The following is a 6,648-nucleotide window of genomic DNA, read 5'->3' on the forward strand; positions in this document are numbered from 1 at the left end:
GCTCAATAAACTAAAAACAAAAACAAAAACAAAAACAAAACAAAACAAACAAAAAACAATTGAATATATTCAAAGCACATTCTCTGACCACAATGGAATACAAATAGAAGTCAATAATTTTTGATTTGTAACTCCACTATTTACTTCCTACATGATGCAAAATACACAAAAGGATAGAGGGAGCCACCTCAGAGAAGAGGATGGGCCAGCTGGTCCTGGGACTCAGGCCCCTCTTCTGTCTCCTGCTCTTTGTCTTTACTTCAGTGTTACTGTGTGAAGGGAGATCATTCTGTAGAAATAAGAAAGGTGATCCAAATGAACCTTCCCTTTTATTTTCACTCCAAGGCTTTTCCCACCCCCTGCCTGTTTTGGAATCTCTGCCAAATGCAAGTGATGATAACTGACTCCCTTGCTATAGCATCTTTCTATCAATAGCCTCTACTCCTTCTCATTTGGAATTGTCTCTGCTTATTTCTGCACAATCATTTCCTCCCCTCTCTGACAAACACAAAAGCAAAGACTAGAAGAGGAGAGGAGAAAGGCACAGGGTCCCCAGGCTGGTAGTCCTGGCCACCTTTCAAAGCTGAATCTCCTTTTTTTTTAATTTTTTATTTTGGAGGCAATGCTTTTGAAGGCACTGAGGGTGGCAGGCATCACCATGGGGACTTGGCCATGGCTGTTTGCACACCTCCACCCTCCCTGGCACATACTGGTCCAGCATGCCATGTGTGCACAGCAGCATGTAGCACTTGGTCAGGTCCCACTCACAGCAGTTTGCATCCAACACTTTGTGGCTCTCCCAAATCATCTCCTTGGGCTCCATGGAGCTCATGAAGTTCACTCCCCATGTGAAGCTTAGTGAGCATGGGTTGACTGTCTGAGGTTTAACCATCTCCATTCCATCTTTGCTTTTAGTTGCATCTAGGTTCTTTCTGGCACCCCTGAGATTGAAATGTCTGCCTACAAACTTGAAGAAGCTCCCAGTGGTCCCCTGGCAGACCTGGCTATGGTCAGAAGGAGAAGCTGGGGTCCCAACACAGGGCAAATTCTGCCATTTGCCCAACTGCCTGAGCTGCTAAGCATAGACCCAGTTTCCCTTGGAAACAGCCTGGGGAAACTGGTTTCCTCTGGGGCTCCACTACTGCTGCTGCTGTTACAGGCAGAGGAAGTTGGAGGGACAGGCTGGGGGCTATGCTGGGCTGAGGCACCTTGCAGTGACTGTGGAGACCTGGTTGGGTCGCACAGAGACCATCTTGGATTCCTGGTACTGACAAGGCTGTGCAGGGTGGGGTCCGGGAGGTGGCAATACTGAAAGAAGCAGCCCTGGAGGCCCCAGACCATGGCAAAGTTAGCTCTCTTTGATGTTCTACATGGAGGACTGGCTGAGGCTAGTCCTCTCCCAAAGCAGGTAATTCCTGCAGTGATATATGCTGGTGGGGAGCTCGCTGTTCTTGGAGGGGAGAGGACTGATCTTCTTCCTCTCCAGCATGGGCATGGGGCTGGCAGGCATATTGGCTCTACTGCTGGCCTTCTGCCTGGAGTTCTGGTCCTCCTCAGGCCACCTACTCCCTGTATATTCCTGAGAATTCTTAGAGTAGGAATTAGAAGTGGGAATGGCAGTCTCACTGAAACTTCCCTGCTTGGTGTTGGGTGAGATGCTATCCTGGGAAGGGGTGCTGGTGGTGAGACAGTTGAGGGCCAGGGCTGCAGGGTGCTGATGGAGCCCTCTAGCTCAGCCCTCTTGTAGCCCATCACCTCATGTACTCATGTACTGCTGGCCCACCATTGAGTCCTGGATCTCTTCCCATGGGTAACCCGTGGACACTACCAAGTCAGTCTGCTGGAGGCCCTTGTAGTCATGGAATGGCTCCACATAAGGCTTTAGGGTACCATCTTCATTGCCCACGTTCATCTGAAGGTCTTTCATGATTTGCTCTAAAGTGCCTCTCTTGCTGGGACTGAGAACAAGCTATCTCAAGCAGGTTTTCACGCTGAACAGACATGCTAGTCTCTGCTCAATACCTGCTCCTGAAGCTCCTTGAAGTGCTGCATATCCAGAGGCCAGGGTGTATGGGATGACTCCCAGGCTGACACATCCACTGCTGGCCCATTGTACTGTCAGCCCTGGAGAGCTCTGGGGCCACAGAAGGTGTCTGGCTTGCTGCCAAAGGTGAATTTGTTGCTAAAGCCAAAGTCTGTGACTGTGATGTTTAAGTTAGTGTCTAAGAGTAGATTCTCTGCCTTTAAGTCTTAGTGAATGAGACACTTCTGGTGACAGCACTGCACAGCAGATACAGTCTGGCAAAAATTGGCTTGGGCTTCTTTTTCTTTCATCCTGCTATGAGCTGCTAGGAAATCAGACAGTGCTCCTCCACAAGCTTGCTAGAATGTGGGGTTTCTTCAGGCCCAAAGACTTCAAATCATTTTAAAATATTGGGAAGATCCAGAGCACTCATTTTCCTCACCCTGCAGGATAGCTTTGGGAGACTGGAGGCATTGTGATCCATCTCAATTATTTTTGTGGCTACCGCTTTCCTACTCAGGATGTGCTGGGCCAGCTTCCCCTTGGAAGCTGAGGATCTTCACCAACTGAGGATATTGAGGAGCCAGACTGACTTGTCAATATGGGTCTCTCTCTAAGGAAGTGGCTCAGAGGCCCAGCAGCTTGGTGGAGCTGCTACTGTCCCTGGAGTCAGGGTCTTGAGATAGGTTTCAAAATTGGAAGGCTAGTGAGAAGGTTGGTCCAAATCACCTCTAAAGAGAATAACTCCAATGTCTTCTTGACAAGCTTGAAGGGCACAAACCTAGTAACCAGGGACTTCAACAAGGCTTGGAATTATAAGAAAAAAATTAAAAATGAGAAAAAAAGAAGGAATAATAAAATGAGAAAATGAAAAAAGAATCAAGAAAAAGGAAAAATATGGGAAAATCAAATGATAATATGGGAAATTTTAAAACAAATGAATAAAGAAAAGAACAAGTAAAAAGATAAGGAAAGAAATAAAAAAGAAAAAATTAACAACAGAGAAAATAGGCAAAACCTCCATGTACTGCTTAGAATCTGTTATGTACCCCATAAGAGACTATGTTCTTTTAATCCACTCTTGTGGGGTTAGACCTATTGAGGGTGGGATTTTTGATTAGGTTGTTTCCATGGAGATGTGACTCACCCAACTGTGGATGGGACCTTTTGATTAGATTATTCCGTGGAGGTGTAACCCCACCCATTCAAGGTGGGTCTTATTTAGTTTACTGGAGTGGAGTCCTTAAGTGAGCTCAGAACTGACACAGACCCAGATGCCTGGAGACACTTAGACAGAAATGCCCGTGGAGGAACAAGCAGAGAAGCTAAGAGAGAAGCAGAGCAAGACATTTTGGAGAGCAGCTAAGAGGTGTAATCCAGAGTTTGCCTCTGGGAGAAGTAAGGAGCCACAGGAGCTGAGACAGAAGCCCAGAGATATTTTGGAAAAAGCTACTGAAACCAGAAGCCAAACCTGGGAAAGAAGATTCAGCAGAGCCAGCCATGGGCCTTCCCATATGACAGAGGAATCCTAGACAACATTGGCCTCTCCTCAGAGAAGGTTTCTACCTCTTGATGCTTAATTTGGACATTTTCATGGCCTTAGAACTGTAAATTTGTGAACTAATAAACCACCACTGTAAAAGCCAATCCATTTCTGGTATATTGCATTCCAGCAGCTTTAGCAAACTGGAATACCCCACAATACCAAGAAGGAAACTGGCAACTTTGATCAGAGTCCCTGTGATCACTGAAAACCAGATTACTGAGCTGGAAGGACTACCAACCTGGGAATTATGAAACAATGGCTCCATTTTAGGTCAGAAGGAAAATGGACCAGTCCAGGCTGGGGACAATCCACAGTAACTTTCTCACTTTTTGGTCTCATGAACCCTTTACTCATTTAAAAACTGAGGTTTTCAAAGAGCTTTTTGTTTATGTGGGTTATAACTGTACACACTGACCTTCTTAGATATTAGAACCTGTAGGATGATGTACCGGCCTTTTCATTTCATGTCTGCCTTTTAGAGTGCTCATAATGTCTATACTTAAACTACTCAATTTCTTTGCTTTAACTGTGAAATTAAGCCACAACCTACCCGGCATCATGATGCTATAAAAAGTTATGTTGCATAAGACATAATAAGATACATTTTTAAAGTTTTTTTTAAAAATAAATTCAAACTTATGGGAACAGTTGCAAAAATAATACAAATCCCATACACAGAACTCCAGCATACCCCAGCCCCCTCCACTGATACCCTGATCTACCAACTTTAATATTTTGTCACTTTACCATTTCTTTTTCTTTCTTTCCCTCCCTCCCTCCCTCCCTATCATCCATCATCTATTGCTCTGTCTTCTGAACATGAGAGCAAGTTGCACACATCCTTGAACAAATAATATAATTCACATACACATGTTCTATGAACAAGAATAATCATTTATGTAATCACATTAAATGTAGTTAAGAAGTTCAAGAAATTTAACATTGATATAAAGCTTACATTCTATATTTCATTTTTTTCCTTATGTCCCAATTGTGTCCTTTTGAGGCGTTTCTCCTCTATTCTTAGAGCTCATCCAGGATCATCTATGGCATTTAATTGTCATTATTTATATAGACTGTCTTTTTTTCAATTGTGGAAACATCTACAGCATAAATCTTCCCATTCCAACCCCTCCCAAGCATTCCATTTAGTGGGATTAATCACACTCACAATGTTGCATTGACATCACCTTCCCACCATCCATTACCAGAAATTTCTCTTCATTGCAAACAGAAACCCTACACTCATTTCTTATTAACTCCCCATTGCCTGTTCCCCCACTTCTCATTACCCATACCCATACTTTTCATCTCCATGATCATATTCTTGAATACTTTCTTTGTGTCTACCGTGGGGCTTAAATTTAACATCTTAAGTCTATAACAATCTTGTTTTTTTGGATACCAACTTAAATTCAATAGGACACATAAACTATGCCCCTATACTCCTCCATTATGGCACCTTTGTGTAGTTCTTGTCAAAAATTACATATTTTACATTGAGTCCAAAACCACTGATTTATCATTACATTTTACATATTTTAGATCTGGTAGGAAGTAAATAGTGTAGTTACAAATCAAAAATACAGTAGTATTGGTATTTATATTTACCATATGATCTTTACTGGAAATCTTTATTTCTTCACGTGGTTTCAGTCAATTGTTTAGTGTCCCTTCCTTTCAGTCTGTAGTGTTTCTTATAGGACTGATCTACTGGTGATGAATTCCCTCAGCTTTTGATTATCTTGGAATGTTTTCATCTCTCCCTCATTTTTAACCTCCAAGTGTTTGTGAATTTTCTAAGTCTCTGATGGTTATTGACTTCTATTTGTATTCCATTGTGGTCAGAAAATTTGCTTTGAATAATTTCAATTTTTTTAAATTTATTGAGGCTTGTTTTATGTCCCAGCATATAGTCTATTCTGGAGAAAGTTCCATGATCACTAGAGAAGAATGTGTGTCCTGGTGATTTGAGATGTAATGTTCTTATATACATCTGTTAAATTTCTCTCTCCTTTGTTTGTTTCTCTGTCAGTAGGGATCCCTTTAGTATCTCAAGTAGGGGAGGTCTCTTGTTAGCAAATTCTTTCAGCATTTGTTTGTGAAAAATTTAAGCTCTCCCTCAAATTTGAAGGAGAGTTTTGCTGGATAAAGTATTCTTGGTTGGAAATTTTTCTCACTCAGAATTTTAAATATATCATGCCACTGCCTTCTCACCTCCATGGAGGCTGCTGAGTAGTCACTACTTAGTCTTATGTTGTTTCCTTTGTATGTGGTGAATTGCTTCTCTCTTGCTGCTTTCAGAACTTGCTCCTTCTCTTCAGTATTTGAGAGTCTGATCAGAATATGTCTTGGAGTGGGTTTATTTGGATTTATTCTATTTGGAGTTTGCTGGGCATTTATGCTTTGTGTATTTATATTGTGTAGAAGGTTTGGGAAGTTTTCCCCAACAATTTCTTTGAATACTCTTTCTAGACCTTTACCTTCTCTTCCCCTTCTGGGACACCAATGAGTCTTATATTTGGATGTTTTATTTTATCTATCATATCCCTGAGATCCATTTTGATTTTTTTGATTTTTTCCCCATTCTTTCTTTTGTTCTTTCATTTTCCATCCTGTGGTTCTCAAGGTCTCTGAGTCATTGTTCAGCTTCCTCTAGTCTTGTACTATGAGTATCCAGAGTCTTTTTAATTTGGTCAACAGTTTCTTTTATTTCTATAAGATCATCTATTTTTTTTTTATTAACCCTTGCAGTTTCTTCTTTATGCTCTTCTAGGGTCTTCTGCATGTCCTTTATATCCTGTGCCATGCTCTTCTTCATGTCCTTTATATCCTGTGCCATGCTCTCATTGTTTATCTTTAGTTCTTTGATTAATTGCTCCAAGTACTGCATCTCCTCTGATCTTTTGATTTGGGTGTTTGGGTTTGGGTTATCCATATCATCTGGTTTTATCATATGCTTTAAAATTTTCTGTTATTTTTCAGCTCTTGGCATTTGCTTTACTTGATAGTGTTCTTTTAGGATATAATGGTTTATTCAAACCTGAATCTCTAATTTGTCAGATCTATAGCTTGGCAG

The 6,648-nt window shown here is 41.5% G+C and overlaps 1 pseudogene; it reads right to left on the reverse strand.

Annotated features, from left to right (window-relative positions):
• Positions 1-1,366: 1,366 nt before the first annotated feature.
• LOC119509574 lies at positions 1,367-4,126 on the reverse strand (annotated as a pseudogene).
• Between the last annotated feature and the right edge of the window lie 2,522 nt (positions 4,127-6,648).

Source organism: Choloepus didactylus, chromosome 14 (assembly GCF_015220235.1).
Source record: "Choloepus didactylus isolate mChoDid1 chromosome 14, mChoDid1.pri, whole genome shotgun sequence".
In the NCBI taxonomy this organism is placed as follows: domain Eukaryota; kingdom Metazoa; phylum Chordata; class Mammalia; order Pilosa; family Megalonychidae; genus Choloepus; species Choloepus didactylus.